General features: G+C 37.3%; 1 protein-coding gene across 3 annotated transcripts in view; it reads left to right on the top strand.

The window, feature by feature from the left end:
- The first annotated feature begins 574 nt into the window (after positions 1–574).
- The window catches only part of brd4 (bromodomain containing 4), a 130798-nt gene continuing 112861 nt past the window's right edge, over positions 575–18511 (top strand). For 2 of the 3 annotated variants that reach the window (XM_039770390.1, XM_039770389.1), the window contains exon 1: positions 575–664. The gene's annotated coding sequence lies outside the window, so the exon portion shown is untranslated. The remainder of the gene's footprint in view (positions 665–18511) is intronic. The other variant, XM_039770392.1, reaches the window with a different exon arrangement.

Here is an 18511-nt window from a genome sequence, read left to right on the forward strand (position 1 = left end):
TTTGGTGTATCGTTTTAAACTGTTTCATCGTCAGTGATTACGAACACGATGTAATTTTCGGTGCTTTACTAGGGATCTAGTCCTATACGGACCTCTATCGGGAGTGAAACAAATGACAAATGTCTGTTAATTCGAGAATATTTAGACTTGACACATTTAAACGGAATCACACAGTTTCTATTTTACGAAGCTATTCTAGCGTATTATGTACTTCTACCATTATTAAGCAAGTCATTAAATTTCTTATAAACTCACCGAATTATAGTGGTTTACGATAATACAGATTTTTAATTTCTTCGTTTGAGTATCTTCACTCGGCACGACGTTGCTCGGGTAATCTTCGACACCGTGTGACCCTGCACTAGAAACATACTCAAAAAGCGAAAATGGATGGGTATATTTGCGTTCAAGAAAAACTTCCATTGACATGTGTTCGCAAACATTTCTCTTACCACCTACTTATTTCGTTATTTTGACACAAATGGCGTCCCGTACTAAGCAGCGTACGGTCGCAGGAAGGCTGTCAGTCCTGGGGGAGGGGTCAGGCGAGAATGCGTCGTGCGTCACACCGCTGCGTGTGACGTTACAGTCGGCGGAAAGCTGTTTGTTCTGGATTCGGGGAGGAAGATCTGCGCGCGTACCAAAAAGCCACTTAAAAGAGAAGGTAAATAAATGTTTTTAAGCATGTAACCTTTTCGAATGGCAGCTGGTTATGTGTTTGTGCTTTAAGGTCGGGAATGTGCCTAAATAAACGGTAGAAATACAGTAATCTCTTGTGCAAAAAGCTCAAAAAGATTCTACCCTAGAAAGGCCTACTGCCTTCGAGGTAAGGAAGATGGAAAATCTGACAACGAACTGAAAGGCCGCGTTGTATTTGTAAGCCGAGGCACACTGGCGTAAACGCGTTGTACTTTTCCGACTCCAGTTGTTTTTTCTCCTACCATTTCCGTGCGGTTTTCGGCAGTGTCAGTCGCTCTTTTGTCGGAAGAGGGGGCGAACCGTGACTACGCCGAGGTTGTTTGTTTGTAGCCCAAGGCTGTATTCTTGACGCGTGTTACGTGCGTATTCTGGCGTAACTTGTGTAGAGGATCTCTACGGCTGCGTACAAAATCTTACGCAGAGCTGTCCGCGAATACGAGCGCATATATCCGCCGCCATCCCTCCAGCAGATTCGACACATTTTTTTTTAAGTGCGCTTGTGGTCATCATGTAATTTTTTCCCCCCACGTTCACAGTGCATTCAGAGGTCTGGTAATCTTCTGAAAGTAGCTGTTGGAGTGGGATGTTTAAAGGGATAGATACATGTTGTCGAGATTACCAGCGTCGTAGGTGTTACAACGAAGAGATGGATCACGCCTTTTTTGCCCCGGTAAAGACACGTTAAATACGGCACGTTAGGCGACGATTGAAAATTCATTTGTTCTGATGTTTTTTTAAAGTGTGGCTGCACAGCTGATCAATACGCCATAATGTGCTTACGTCATACGTGTATCCTGAAAATCAGCGACTGATACCTTAGTAACGGAAGATGCTGCAGAAATGTCAATTCCCATATTCCGAAGAAACTGTAGCATCTTCTCTGAATGTATGTTTTTATTTGGGGAGTACATCCCGTTCAAGGTTGCTTCCAGCCTCGCGATAGTTTCTCCTCCGGCGGCCATCGACTCTGCTTTGGAGGTTAAAAAATTAAAAGGTAATTATGGCGACGTTCGATCGTGCAGTTTGGCTCACGTAATAACAATATGGTTCTAATATTCACGTCTTCAACACTTTTATTTAACCTGAACATTGATCGCGAGGCTTGCGGCGTTCTGTCCCCACCCCCGATGGGGTGTAGTCAAGGCTGACGCTGTGCAAAAGAGGGTTGTGACCAGGATATGGCTTTTATAAATCAATACTGGAAGCCCCAGATGTGACACCATCGTGTGACTTTAATATTGACAATTAAATGGACTTTAGCAGGCATTTGTTTCGTCCATGTGTGTTTATTAGTATATGATGGAGACAAGAATTGAGTCATAAATTAGGTTTAAATACCAAATCCCCACGCTTTACGAGATAATGTATATAGTGCGGAATCGTTTGTAGGTTCGGTGTCTATACTGGAAGCAACTTACAAGACGTTAGTCCTTCACTGGTTTCACGTTAATATGTTTGTATATACACGTCTATATGTATTTGCATCTTAGTAGGCAAGTGTAGGATTGTGTGCGATTGACACGCAAGTGTTGTCGAAAGGGCAATATGCATGCTTTAAAATTTGGTTTTAATTTGATGACCGACAATACTATGATTTAGCTCTCAAACATTCTGACATTACTTTTCAAAACTCGACTTATTGGTGCCGAATTGGTTTTCGGGTGGGTATCATCCTTTTCTGTTCTGGACTGTGTATGTTGTATGAGTTTAACAGCTAATTCTTGTTAATGTTGGGGTTATTAACGCATACGCAGTCAATTGTTCACATGCATGTGTATATTGTGCAACTGAGCCGAAACTTCTGTTTCAGAAAGCCGGCGCTGGAGAAGGTTATACAGAGTTATTCCGGCTTTGGTTGTGTGAATACCAGAATGTGGCTGTGCTGATAGGCTTGCCAGCTTTTGTTTAGTGTTGCTGCGATTAAATAATTCCAATATTATTATAAATGACAATGTTTCTCCTGTCGGAAAGGAGTTCTGCGGTGTCTGCGCAGCTGAAGCAGCAGCCAGCATTACAGAAGACGCTTGCGCAACATGCGTTGCGCTCTTGCCGAAGCGCCCAGGCTAGTTACGCTACGCTGCTTACGTAAAAGTGGAAGGCAATAGCCATCAGCGTAGCCGGTGAAACAGATTTTTGAAAAGGGGAGAGTGTTTGGTTCGGGGCTGCGCGAAGCTGTGCGATATCGTTTCTTGAGTTGTCCATCCGACTTGAGTAATTTAATTTTAAAAGAGGATATCGTCCTAAGAAACCAAAGGGCGGTGTATTTATGAGGACGGCCGCACCGGATTTGCAGTTTGGATCTATTAAAGAAAAAAAAAAAAACGAGGAGGACTCTGCGCTTCCTGCGACCGCCATTTTGTGCCTTTTTTTCAGGAAGATGATCTCGACTGCATATAAACCCGAGTAAGGAAGCACCATTTCTTGCTACAATCTGTGTCACTGCCCGCCGCTTTGTGTTTGCGAAGCCTGTCGTTGTGTGCCAGTGTTCGGCGCGTCCGTTCCGCCATTTAAATCACGTACCGGCAAGCTGCAGTGCACCCACTCGCCCTCCTCCCCCTTCTACTGTAGCTTATTCCTGGAAAGTTGCACAATGTGTTTCATGCATTCTAGGTTTTCCAATACCTTTTTCTGGTCATGTGTAGATTTATTAGATTGTTCGGCAACCGGTTGTTCGCCCGGCTTTTGCGGCGGCGCTTCTGGTTTGTTATTTTTGGTAGTTGCATGGAAGCGCTTTTGTTGTATGTTTGAGGGTCATTTTAGGATTTGGTATTGCAGAGGAGCAAGTTAAGTGCGCAGCCAGTTGTATTGATTTTAGGAGGGGAAAGCCGCGATTGTTTTCTTTTTATAACTCCTCCTTGTTCGAGTCTTGACGTTTATCGCAGTGTTTGCTTTTTAAGAAATCTGTGATTGAAGAAGCCTTTGGGACAAGGTTTAGGTACCTCCATTAAATAATTGTATACTTCTTTGCATTGTAAACCACTGTCACTATCGTCAGATTCTTCCTGCTTAATGTTTTACATTGAACGTTTCACGTTTGATAACTGAATATCAGCAGCACCCAAAGATGCTTCTAAGTCTCTGACATGTGTTGTGGCGTCAAACCATTTTTAGTGCTAATTATTGTGCAATTACACTGGGGACACGTGTTGGAGGTTGTAGGTACAAGTGAAGTAAGAAGACAAGACTGGATTATCCATCAACCAAAACCACGCCCCCCCCACACACACACACTCTAATGTATGTGTATATGTATGTATGTATGTATATATGGGAAGCAACCATTCTATCAACTCAAAATGAAAAGACTTCCTATGAAAATATGTGAGTGGGAGTCATGTTTACACATTAAGTATAGTTTTCTGTCAGGTGTACAATACATATGGGGTTGTGAAGAGTTGTACTCTAGCCACCTGGGCCAGAGAGTTTATGCCTGCAGCCAAATTTCTACTGTCACTTGTGTACTGAAAAGAGTTTGGTAGATAAAGATAGCACTTGTGCAGTAAAAAAAACCCAAAACACTTTGTTTATAGCAGTGTTTATTGCATGAGGAGAGTTTCTGTAACTACACTACCTTTATTTGTAAACACTTAAATGTAATTATTCAGGGGCATTATCTGTTACATCAACATTAGATAAAACTTCATAATATGTTCGTGGTAGCATAGCACCATTAAACTGATAAATAGCGTAAAGTGCATGTCTGTCATTTAGTGTTTCTGCTGATGAAATATGAAGTGTGTCAAAGCTGACACATTGTTTTTGAGTGTTTAAAATTTTAATATGGATATCCTTTCTTGTTTACCCCCCCTTTGATAGATGACCTTCTTTTGATTTATTCTAATATCATTTTGATAGTTTATGGTGTTGCATATACTTTAGAAAAGCAGTGTTCACGTGTTAGCATTGTGAATGCTGTCTGGCTTCATTAAGTTTGTGCAGTTGGGCTCCCAGATTCCATCCTTTAAGTTCTTGGTACTTTAGAGGCATTTCTATGCAGTCATTAATGCTTGTTATGCATTGTTAGACACTCGCCCAATATGTTGCACTTAATTTGTATCTTATGAATTACAGAGATGGTTATACCCAAAGGAATTCACAAGTTGTATGCAAATTATTCTAAATTCTTAGTTATACTTTTATTGCATTTTAACTGGGTGTATCTCAAATTAACAATACCCAAGGGAGTGACTAGTGAAATAGATACATAATAAAAGTAGTTTAAAAACTCATTTGCTGTACTTGGATAAAGCACAAGTAAAAATTGCTGTAAGCATCACAGGTTGAATATATAAGCTTTTGATTCTTTTTGAAAATTTCAGATACTTTTTCTATGTGTCATTTGTGATAAATATTTTCATCACTTTTGTTCCAAGGGTCAAATATTGGATTAAATTGTTTGCTATCAGCAATGTTATCACAATAAAATAATATTAAATGAGCATTTTGATGCCATCCATTGATTGCAAGCTGCATTTTAAAACAACGGGCTTTGAAAATGGCTATTCTGATATTCATAACATTGCAACATTGAGATTTTGTGATATTGCCACAAGGCCGTTTCAGTAGGTTTTTACAGCAGTGCTCATATGGATATTTTTTTAAATATTAAATCTGTAATCAAATTATATAGAATTCATTTTAAAGTGCATTTTTTAAAATGAATTCACGACAGCTTTCTTTTTTGTCGAGTTCACCATTGACATATTGAGTATTGCATGTCAAACATTTTGCTAATTTAAGTGTTCCATTTTAAACAGATTTTGTTTTGACATTTCATACGTGTTCCCTGTGATGTTTCATATGTGGTCCCATCTTTTTTATGTTGCATTTTTATTTATCATACTGAATGAATAGCCCAAAAGGCTGCAAAACATAGAATTGTTAAGTATGAATCTCACATAAAATGTGCAAACATGAACCATATATAGCTGCATACATATCAACAACAACATTTATTTATATAGCACATTTTCATACAAAAAGTAGCTCAAAGTGCTTTACATAATGAAGAATAGAAAAATAAAAGACACAGTAAGAAAATAAAATAAGTCAACATTAATTAACATAGAATAAGAGTAAGGTCCAATGGCCAGGGTGGACAGAAAAAAAAAAACTCCAGATGGCTGGAGAAAAAAATACAATCTGTAGGGATTCCAGACAATTAGACTGCCCAGTCCCCTCTGGACATTCTACCTAACATAAATGAAACAGTCCTCTTTGGATTTAGGGTTCTTACGGAAGGACTTGATGATGATGGTCACATAGACTTATGGCTTTTGATCCATCCATAATTGTTGGAACATCATGATGCTTTGAGTAGGTGGTGGTGACAGAGAAACCGGAAAAAGAAACAGAAGAGAGAGTAGGGGTCAGTACGGATTTTAGAGCCACCATGAATAGTTATTATGATGAATTGAACATACAGAGTATCAGGATTAAGTTAAAGTGAAGTTATAAAAAGGCCATGTTAAAATAATGTGTTTTCAGCAGTGTTTTAAAGTGCTCCACTGTATTAGCCTGGCGAATTCCTATTGGCAGTCTATTCCAGATTTTAGGTGCATAACAGCAGAAGGCCGCCTCACCACTTCTTTTAAGTTTTGCTCTTGGAATTCTAAGGAGACACTCATTTGATGATCTAAGGTTACGATTTGGAATATAAGGTATCAGATATTCCAATATATAAGATGGGGCGAGATTATTTAAGGCTTTATAAACCATAAGCAGAATTTTAAAGTCAATCCTGAATGACACAGGTAACCAGTGTAGTGACATCAAAACTGGAGAGCACTGGAGAGATGTGCTCGGATTTTCTTTTCCTAGTTAGGATTCTAGCAGCTCCATTCTGCACTCGTTGTAAATGATTTATGTCTTTTTTGGGTAGTCCTGAGAGGAGTGCGTTACAGTAATCTAGTCGACTGAAAACAAACGCGTGAACTAATTTCTCAGCATCTTTCAGTGATATAAGAGGTCTAACTTTAGCTATGTTTCTTAAGTGAAAAAATGCTGTCCTAGTGATCTGATTAATATGCAATTTAAAATTCAGATTGCAGTCAAGAATTACCCCTAAGCTTTTTACCTCCGTCTTGACTTTTAATTCTAATGTATCCAGTTTATTTCTAATGTGAAGTTTTTACAATTTTCATTGTATCCATTATTGCCAATCACTAAGAGTTCAGTTTTCTCTTTATTTAACTTGAGAAAGTTACTATCCACATTTTAGTCACCAGAGAGAGAATAGGAAAATATAAAATACAGCAAAATATGAATGGCAGTGAAAAGCAAAACTTACTCATGTCTTGGCATGAAAAGAATAAATTGTAGAGTTTTACCTGTCATATTTCTTAATTTAACATTTTTATATATTCAAAAATGCTATAGTATTAAAGAATAAAAACAGAAGTGAGATTTTTGGGAGGAAGAGTAAGAAGATATAAATATTATCAATAGATGTGTCTAGAAATATCACAAAGTGTAATCCACATACATCGCACCTGGCCAAAGTGTAATGGATTATAGTCCCAAACGGTGGATTAGGGAACTGCTTGCTAGGCATAGCTTCATCTTTGTGTGGATAACAAAAAGACCCAACTTTTTTCTAAACTTGGAATGATTTAAATTATGTGTGCCTCAATTTTGGACAACTTACACACACCCATTCACATACTTATAGCTACTTCACTTGTAGCACTTCAGCTAGCCTGTAACACCCCTTTTTGTATCCATGTATTAGCCTACATTTCACAAATTGTCTTATTTTTTTAGACTTCTACAAATGCCGCACAACCAACAACTTGCACACACAGTATGACTTGATTTATTAAGCACAAAATACTTTTGCAGTAATTACATGATTCATTCAGAAGCATAGACATAGAAAATAAATAAATTAGGGAAAAACCTTAGGCTGTGCAAGTTGTGTTTTAGTAGGTTTTCCTGCATTTTCTTGTCAGTACATTTGTAAAAGGGGGTTCATTCTACTCTGGTTTGAACTTCTTCCAACACAGATAATTACTCCTTACAATACTGGTTCCCAGTCCATTATCTGAAATCCTTGGGGCCAGAAGTGTTTAAGAATTTGCAATTTTTCACATTCTGACACAGTTTGCACTTATAAGGTTTAGAGGTGTGTGTAGGTAGTCAAGTATATATTTTGATGTTGAGTGTCAGTAGTTGAGTATTAAATTACTATTTAGGTAATCTGTACGTATTTGCATCGTGGAATGTCAGAGATATGAGCGGAACAAAATGCTCTACAGCCACAAAAAGGAAGCTCTGAACAACGAAGCATGTGGCAGTAACAATAGACACTTGGTCTGTCTTATCAGCAGGATCCTATGTAATAATCACTTCTTGTCAGATTGGTGATTGAGAATTGCATATTTTCTGCCAAAGATCTAGCAGGTCATCCCACAGTGGCTAATAATTCATACAGTTTGCAGAACAAAGTGATGGCGTGTGTTCACTATAATGTCAGTAATATGGTTTACACAACATTTAATTTTCTGATGCATTTTTGTTTCTTTTGTTAATCAGAAAGATGCATGTGCTGACTAATTGTAGTAGCCAATTTAGTCCTCAAGTTATAACATATTGATATTGGACAAAGACTTTTTGTCTCTTAAATTCCCATTTGTTATTCATTACTGAGTATCAGAACTGGTGAGAACGCACTTCCCTAGTGTGACTTAGGCCGGAGTTATACTTCACGTGACGCATGCTGCAGCGGACGCTCCTGCTACGCAAGCGTTGTAGTGTTCATACTTGCGCGTGTACTTTACGTAAATCTGGAGGAATCCACGAGGTGGCAGTGCGAGATATTATCAGGGTGAGAACATGTTCGTGTTCTCTGTGTTGTGAATTGCCTAGAAAACCTATTAAATTCTGATGACACCTTACTGCAATATCTCTGAAAAGGATGTTTATTGATTAAAATCCATCAATCCAGGGATGTGTCCATTCCAGGAAGCATTGGGCACGAGTGAGAAACAGTCCCTTGACAAGGCCTCAGCTCATCGCAAGGTGAATACAAGCATACCCATACACTAGCGTCATTTTAGCGGCACCAAATCCCCAAATCTGCATATCTTTGGAAGGAAACCGGAGCACAGTGTGGAATACAAGCAGGAAATACCAGCAGCATAACTCCCTGCAAGACAGCAGTGCTATCGCTCTGCCACCGTGACACCCCTATGTGTGTAATTATTCCCCCATGTGTGTAATTAACAGTATTCATTATTTAAACGAAATTATATGTAAAATGTAACATACACACTTTAATGCATTTCATCATGAAAGTGATATCAAGTATAAATCTAAAGATTCTAAATGTGCAGAGAGTTGGAATATCATACATTTAATTTGTTCTTTATGGCGATCTATTGCTGCTTTCCGCTGCTGAAGCAAAATGCCGACATACAGATGCATTCGTGGTGCTTTTATATTCAAGCGTCGCATATTCCCGATCGTAATGACACGATACATTTTAAAAGTCTGACATACCATCTTTTGTGCCGTCTATTTTTTATTTTTTTAACTTTACCTGCTGTCAGGTCCAAGAAGCTCATAGTGATGAAAAACTGGGATGCCGTTTGCGACGGTCTGCTTTAATGATAAAGTAAACTATGAGGTTAAAGTGGACATTTCGAGATTAAAGACGAAATTTCCACTTTAATCACAAAATACACGTTTTCACCGTTTATTTTTTCTCAGTGGCTCAAATATAACGCTATACATTATGTTGCTGCTGTTAAGTTGCAAAAATTGAATAATAAAAAAGACATATATAAATGACACGATACATTTTAAAAGTCTCACATACCATCTTTTGTGCTGTCTATTTTTTTTTTTTTTTTGCAACTTCACATCGGCAACATAATGTATAGTGCTGTATTTGAGCCACTGAGAAAAAAATAAGACACGGTGAAAACGTGTATGTGATTTAAAGTGGAAATTTCAGCTTTAATCTCGAAATGTCCACTTTAACCTCGTAGTTTACTTTATTATTAAAGCAGACCATCGTAAACGTCATCCCAGTTTTTAATTGCTATGAGCTTCTTGGACCTGACAGCAGGTAAAGTAAAAAAATAAAAAATAGACGGCACAAAAGATGGTATGTGAGACTTTTAAAATGTATTGTGTCATTACAATCGGGAATATGCGACGCTTGAAAATAAAAGCACCACGAATGCATCTGTATGTCGGCATTTTGCTTCACCACTTTGAACCATTCATCAAACAGCAAAGCGCGCACATCGATCCCCGAACGATCTCCATAGAGGCTTGCTGTCACACGTAGATAGTAAAAGGAGACTCTGACGTCACATTCCGACTTTTAGCACACTGCGCCCCCCGACTTTTTGCTGGTACTGCAACTCGCGCACGCGTCGCGTTAATTTCTAAGGACCTGCTCAGAGGACATGTGAAATGAACGCTGGGAACGTGTGGCAGCCATGATGCGGGTGCGTACACGTTCTGAGCGTGAAGTATAAATGAGCCCTTAAGCCAATGTAAAATGACACGACTTCTTGTTGTGGAGTATGTCAGATTTGCCAACCATAATTGTTGATCTTGTTACTGGACCCTGCCAGTTTAAATGATTGAAAGTTGCTCAATCTTACTTGCCCCTTTTTCTGACAGCCAACAGCATGATGCCTGGTTCAGTCCATGCTGTAAAAAGGGTTAACATGTACGACAACTTTGACAGCAATCAAAAGTCTTTTGTGGTATTTAAGACATGAGACATAAGGCACATGAAAAGCTTCTTCATTGCTAGATTCTTTGCATTGTACTTCTAGATCAGCATTTATTGGTTTTCAGCAATGACACATACCTGTTTGATTTTAACAGAGTGAGTCATGGGGCATGTCGCATTACGCGACCTGTTTTTATGGAAGCTCGTCATGGACTACCTTCAAATCACTAAGTTTATGCAAATGAAGTCCGTGAAAGTGGCTGGAAATTTCAGGTTTTCTATATGTATAATTTCTTTATCTTCCAGTATTCTTATCTGATTTATGAAGAATTTCCTAAAAGTTTCATCTTTTCATTTTTCAAAGGGTAGTGTATTCTTTGCTATCAAATATTTGTGTGATTTCAACTCTCCCACCTATAACAGTAGATGGCACATTAATCCCACTATTTCTCTTAAGTAAAGCACTGGACTAAAATATAATAGGTCATTTATTACAGCTTGTGGAAAGATAACATAAATGTTTTAAGGTAAATATTGCACCTTAAACATTCATGCATGAATATGTAATGTTGTAAAATAGATGAGAGAACTTGTGAGATTGTGATTTTTAATGTCACTATAATTTATTTTTTAAAAGAGCTAATACTATCATATTCTTTTCACGGTGACCTTATGACCTAAACTGTACACCATTTTGCTATGTGCTATTCATCTAATTATTGAAACACAACCTACTGAGCATATTTATGCACCATCTGGCTTCACTAGTGTTGGGTCATTAAGTTGCATTTGACACCAAAAAAAACATCGTTTTTGGGGGAAAGAAAAACTTTGAGTAATTGTGAACCTATATTTGATGTTGCACCGTAGCCTGAATAAAAGGTAAGCTCATTTTATTTAATAAAGGACTTTACAAAGTGTACCCAATCAATCTAGAAACGGATGCAAAGTATTTTAAGTAATATAAGGCAAGTCAAAACTTTGCTGAGAGCACCATGCATGACAGACCATTGGATTGTTGCTTTAGCCCTAACCAGATTATAACACAGTTTTAGAGAGAGATTACCTCAAAAGAGGAATGGTAAGGTGGAAAAAGTGCAACTTGCTTAGTGATTTATGCCATTCGGTTTGATGTGAAAAGCAATGTAGATGTACATGAAAATCACTGCCTAGGTTATGTTAATCTTTTACATTTATGAGGATTGTCGTTTGCTGTTTTGGCCTAATATACATAACATTCGTAAGCCCAACTAATTCAGAGGTGTAACTTTCCAGTAAATTTTAGTTACTGGTAGCACACAGGAAAAATAACACTTTGGAAATGTAGTTAGTTGTTGTGATGCCTCAGGTTCCCGCAGCCTTGACTTCCTCCTGTTTATGGGACTTCAATAGTCATGTACTGAGAATTGAACTAGTGCAGTGAGGACACACAAAAAAAATGTTGGTGCAGAAGTGCTTAGTACAGTTTATTCACAACAGTCAGTGTCCAAAAAATAATGTGTAACCATGTCGTCACTAAATAATCCATAAAAACTGGTGCTGTTTGTTGGAGATAAAATTGATCAATAAATAATCCAATTAAATAGGTTGAAAACATCAATGATAAAATAAAGATTCAAAATTGAATTCCCTTTCTTCTGTCTTATCTGCCTGCGATCCTCATTGTGTTTCTCTCATATGTTTCCACTGCTCATCCCGCTGCCCATCTGCCTTGCATGGTCAACTATTAAGCGGCTTGCTTGCCCAACACTTTGATCGGTGCCCTTAGCATTTGTGGAGATGATCATCAAAATTGCTCAACAGGGACAACCCGCACTGCAGTGCTTTTCCCATTACTCACCATGGGGCCTTCTGGCCGGCCTTGCCTTTCCAACACATTAGCTCACACTCCTGATCTCCTTGTTCTCTCCAACCATGTTCCTTTATTTTTCTCCCTTTTTCTTTTTCTTTCTCAATTCTCTTTGTCCTGTTTTGACTGTTTCTATACTTTGTGGATGGAGGGATTTTCTCTAACAAACCATAGAGCATCAATGGGGAATGGCAGCACTGATCACGCTTGCACATTCATAAGCATTTACCCAATTTATCCATTGCATACTCTGTGGCTGTGTAGTTTCTCACTGGTATGCACCTACGCTTCCAGAGTCTGAGCTTCACCATTTTTATTTAAGAAAAGGAAAACCACACACTGCCTCAGATCCCTGACTTGCTTCACCACAGTGATTCATTTATTTTTCAAACAGGTTCTGCATCTTTTATTCCTGCTTACAGGACGTCTAAAGTTGGTGCAGTAATATTCTGCCTTTTACAATAGGTAAAATGAGTCAACAGTTGGGTTGAGTTCCACAGTAATTTTTTGTTTGTTATACATAATCAATAAATCAATGGAAATTACTTCTTTCTTCTAGTTAGTATATCCTTTTGGATAGGAGGGTGATTGGATCATTTGTTGGTTTCCTGGTTGGTCCTATTAGTAATATGTAGTGAAAAAGAAACACGTCAGGCAAAAAATCTATACTCTAGTTATTTCAGAATCTACTAGCAGTATGAAAATGTAGCACATTTCAAAAATAAGTGTTATTGAATATTTAATTTTTGTGTTAAGAATTTGAGACTAATTCCTATATAGTTTAATCCCATCCATAGTCAACACTTTAAAAAAAGAAAAAGAAAACCTGCAATGAGTCTCATTATGTTGTTTGTTAGATATCTGGAAATCCATTTCTTCACTTTGTGGCCTCATTTCAATCTGCTTCTATTCCATTGGTTATGTCTACTGCCAGTGGCCTACTCTTAGTGGAAATATTTTCAAATTACAGTACTTACTGGAAAAAAAATCAAGAAAGCAACAAATGTACGAAGTGCAAAGAGAGAATTCCTGCTGTGCATTAAGTTGTATTTAAATGCAGAGTATTCCTGTTGCACTTGACCACTTACATGTATGCATTATTAGAAAAAAGACCAAGCAACTGGATATTGAACTTACTGTATCTGTTACAGTAATTAGACATGTTTTCTTAATACATGCATTTTTATTTTTTTCTTTTAAATATTTTAATCGTTTCTCAGACTTCCATAGCCCAACCTCAGTCTGCAGTATTCTTCCTTTTAATTCAGTTACATACTGTGTTTACTGCAGCAGTGACCATCCAGTCATGCTCATGTTCCTGCAGTTGTATTTCAACAGATATATTCATTCTTCTCAGTGTTCAGTGGTTCATAGTAAGATGCTTTAAATTGTGGGTCAGATGAATATTATGGCATTATCTCTCATAACTTTATTTTGATGTTGCTGAAAAGAAGTTTAAGACATTTATCAATCCATAGTTATACAGCATGAACCACCTTTTTATATTAGGTAACAACTCTCTCCTTTAAGGCTGGTGCAGTTGCTTGCTAACTTCATCAAAAAGGTGTTATTACTGTGAAGATTGCACTGTCTAAAGTTAACGTAACTATGAAAGAAGTGCCTGGAATGAAGAGAAGATTTTCCTAATGTTCATTTTAAAGTAGTTTTGATGTGGAGAGCTTAGGGAGGAGTGCAAGATAGTTTTGATTGCTTAGGCATCTCCCCATTAGTCACTGTTTTTTCACAGATTAATCTTAATTTTTGGCATGCAGCATATATATTCAGAAAATGTATAAATATCTTCTGCATAACCAATAGCAATATGTATATCTTTACGTTATGTGTTATACATATTATGTTGTATTTTTTTCCTTTAAATTATTTTAATGGTGTTAAGAAGAAAATGCAATTGCTGATAAAATGTTCAAGTAGTCTGTAGACTAACAAAAAAAAGATTTGCTAAAGCACCTGTGTCACTCTTGTCTGGAAAGCCTTACAACCTCTTTCTAAGGGAACATTTAATGTGGCTTTTTGACATTCACACTTTATTTGATATAATATTTAATGTTGTCACTGATATTTTCCCCATCCCACTCCCTTATTAATATTTAATCCAGCCTGCAGTGTTTTCTTATGATATAAAAGTTAGTGTTCTAGTTGGTAGTTTTTTTAAGTTTTAGTAATGAATCTTCCCAGCAATAGTTATGATGGGATGCTTTATACTGTACTATTTCTTTTGCTGCTGTACAATAAAAAAGGCTCAAAAATGTAGAGTTTTCAAAGGGTAATCTGGCTTCAGGGTCAGGAATTTCTCCTCCCCACAGCACGTACCTTTTTAACATGTAATTTGATATGGCAACTGAGCAGACCTCCACTGGTTGCGTCCCCCATGCTTCATGGCTGTTAAACTTGAGTAGTACTTCCTGGCAGTCAGACATTGCACATCTATCTTGGTGGTATAGCATTTATGTAAATTGAATTGTATTGAACTATTAAAAAAATACCAGTATTGATTGATATATTAAAAGTGCCCATCTTTGACACTGGAAATTCTAAAAAATAGATGCATTCATAGAGAACTGGAATTGGTGTGTTATATTAGCTTGTTGAAAAGTCATCTTAAGTTTCAGTTGACATGCATCAAAAATAAATATGATTTTCTTCTACTTTTATATGTTTGAAATTGATAGACTCGGTTTATACTACTGTATGTTGATATCCTGCCCCAATATTTTGAAGTGTTTACATTTGACCAGAAAAGTGCCAAAAGGCAGTATATAAAAAGTTTTCTGCTGTATTGCAGTAAACATTGTTTTAATGCTGTAGTGTTCTTACTAAAATTGTAAAATTACCTCTGATCTTGGCAGAGTATGTTCAGTAATGTTCTTCTGCATTCAGAAGTCATTTTTTGATCATGTGAATCTTATTTTAAAAGAGCTATTCAATGCTGAATGTGAAAGTAGATTATTGTATGTATCACCCCATCTAAATCTAGAGCAGTTGTGGGCATTCCTAGCCATTTAAATGTCATTTGTGTCTCATATTTGCTAACATTACAGACACTGAGAATATGCTAGAGCTGTCAAATGAAATGTCACACACACACACCCACACAAACACACACACAGAGTACAGGCCAAAAGTTTGGACACACCTCCTCATTTAATGTGTTTTCTTTATTTTCATGACCATTTACATTGGTAGATTCTCACTGAAGGCATCAAAACTATGAATGAACACGTGGAGTTATGTGCTTAACAAAAAAAGGTGAAATAACTGAAAACATGTTTTATATTCTAGTTTCTTCAAAATAGCCACCCTTTGCTCTGATTACTGCTTTGCACACTCTTGGCATTCTCTCGATGAGCTTCAACAGGTAGTCACCTCAAATGGTTTTCACTTCACAGGTGTGCCTTATCAGGGTATTTAGTGGAATTTCTTGCTTTATCAATGGGGTTGGGACCAGCAGTTGTGTTGTGCAGAAGTCAGGTTAGTTGGACGATCATTTATTTTTCAACAGGACAATGACCCCAACCGCACCTCCATGCTGTGTAAGGGCTATTTGACCAAGAAGGAGAGTGATGGAGTGCTGTAAATGGTCATGAAAATAAAGAAAACACATTGAATGAGGAGGTGTGGCCAAACTTTTGGTCTGTACTGGTGTATATATATATATATATATATATATATATATATATATATATATATATATATATATATATATATATATATATATATATATATATATATATATATATATATATATATATATATATATATATATATATATATATATATATATATATATATATATATATATATATATCATATTTTTTCAGGGAAAAGTTCTTGGTTCAAGAAAAAGCAGACATTTGATTTTAAAAGAGTCTTGTTTTAACCTCAGACTAATTTTGACATTGTGTTACACAGGACACACACTGCATTGCTGTGGTATTTTACAGATCTGTTTTTGTACATAACTTCAGTGATCAGCTTTTTATTTTTGAATGGATGGACTTTGTAATCTTCGTTAGCACGTCTGAGACAGGGCACTTAGCCCATGATACAGTTCCTATTGCGATCCAGGCTTCATGATGCAGTATGTGTTTGATTTGACATTTTCATTAAAGAAATGCACTGTATGTTTTGTTACTTATTAGACATTCATAGATCAAAATCCTTCAAAATAAATTCAAATCAGTGCACAAATACACAGGTTTTAGCATATTTGTGCAAGCTTTTTTTTATTAAAATCTTAAATATTAACATAAAACTTTGGAGTTTTTTTTTTTTGTTTTTTCTGTCCACCATGGCCATCGGACCTTACTCTTAATGTTAATTAATGTTGACTTATGTTTATTTTTTATTGTGTCTTCTATTTTTCTATTCATTTTGTAAAGCACTTTGAGCTACATTTTTTTTGTATGAATATGTGCTATATAAATAAATGTTGATTGATTGATTGATAAAATGGTTGCACTGCTGTAATAGAAGTATTAACATAATATAAAGTTACTGCAGTGCAAAACCATCCAATTTAGCTGTATCTTTTTGCTTTTTGTATTAACATCAAATATTGCTCTTGCAAAGGTTGTCCTTTTATTTCCCTTGAATGAGTTACTGACCTATTTAGTTGTGGGTCTTGAGACATCTGTGCTTCCAACAATATCCTTTGTGCACACAGGTTATTGCTGTAGCAGGGGCATGTGCATGGTATAAGCAGAAAAGCAAGCAGCAGAAATTTGGCTGCTTACTGTCTTTCACCATATTGCAGAACCGCTGTTGAGAGAAATGCAAGATTCACTGCTTTATAATTCCACCTGGCTGTAATCAACTTTACTTTATCTGTGTCAGTGAAAGCTGTATCTCTGTCACAATCACTCCTAAGTGTGGGAGTAACAACAGCTTGCTACTTCCAGGACTGTTTTAGTATATCATGAGAACTTTTACTACAAGCAGTGATAAAATTTTGCTTTGGTGTTCCCAGTAGAGTTTGATTTGAAAAAACGTCTGTGGCTTCGGTTGTGCATCTATGAAACAATGTTGCGATTTAATGTCCTTAACCATATCCTTATGGAATGTGACTCACCAAAAACACTTAACTTGTGGTGATGTCAATGTTGTATGCTGAAAACGTTTTACCTTCTCAACATTATATAAGTGATAAATAAAAGTTCTTTCAAGTACGGTCATATTAGCACATTATACTTCGGTTTTAGTTTTTCAATCTGATTTTTAAATCCCCTGCTTTCAACAAAAACGTTTTTGTTTGCCTTTGTGCTTCATTTCAGACATGTGGTAATATCATACAATATACAAAGCCAGATTTAACATTGATAGTATTTTGTGTCATGAAATTCAATACAAACAAATTTTGTCTCATTAGTAGAACTTTCAGCCACGCTGCATGTCATTTGCTCTCTGTTTGCTTGCCTGCTTTGCTTTGCATGCGCTTTTAGCAGCCATGGGTAGAAGCATCCACAAGATAAATTTCCTAAGACAGATGCTTGGATGATCCTTCTCCTGGTTGAAGTAACTTGACTTGATATTTCAAAAATCAATCAATTTAAGAGCTGAACATACAGTGCACAATCTTGGGAGCAGTGGGGAAGTGGTTAATATCCATCCATCCATTTTCTAACCCGCTGAATCCGAATACAGGGTCACGGGGGTCTGCTGGAGCCAATCCCAGCCAACACAGGGCACAAGGCAGGAACCAATCCTGGGCAGGGTGCCAACCCACCGCAGGACACACACAAACACACCCACACACCAAGCACACACTACGGCCAATTTAGAATCGCCAATCCACCTAACCTGCATGTCTTTGGATTGTGGGAGGAAACCGGAGCGCCGGAGGAAACCCACGCAGACACGGGGAGAACATGCAAACTCCACGCAGGGAGGACCCGGGACACGAACCTGGGTCTCCTAACTGCGAGGCAGCAGCGCTACCACTGCGCCACCGTGCCGCCCAGTGGTTAATATGTTAAAAGTAACTTGTGTTACATAGGCAGATTACATTTTAAAGTAAGGAGTAACCTTACTTGTTTTAATGAAATAAAATAACCAGCTTTTATTATCTCAGCAGCACTGGGTGTAAGGCAAGTGGCAAATATACCAGTATGCTGCTCCTTTGCAAGCCTCAATTGCATTGCCAAGTTGAAAAGAGTGTACTGTGTGCACCCCGGTAACAAAAATGTATTAATAATGCCAGTTTTAAGATGGCTATTTGCTATTTATATGTTGACAAAGAACTCGATGACCAGTGT

This window comes from Polypterus senegalus, chromosome 12, assembly GCF_016835505.1.
Source record: "Polypterus senegalus isolate Bchr_013 chromosome 12, ASM1683550v1, whole genome shotgun sequence".
In the NCBI taxonomy this organism is placed as follows: domain Eukaryota; kingdom Metazoa; phylum Chordata; class Cladistia; order Polypteriformes; family Polypteridae; genus Polypterus; species Polypterus senegalus.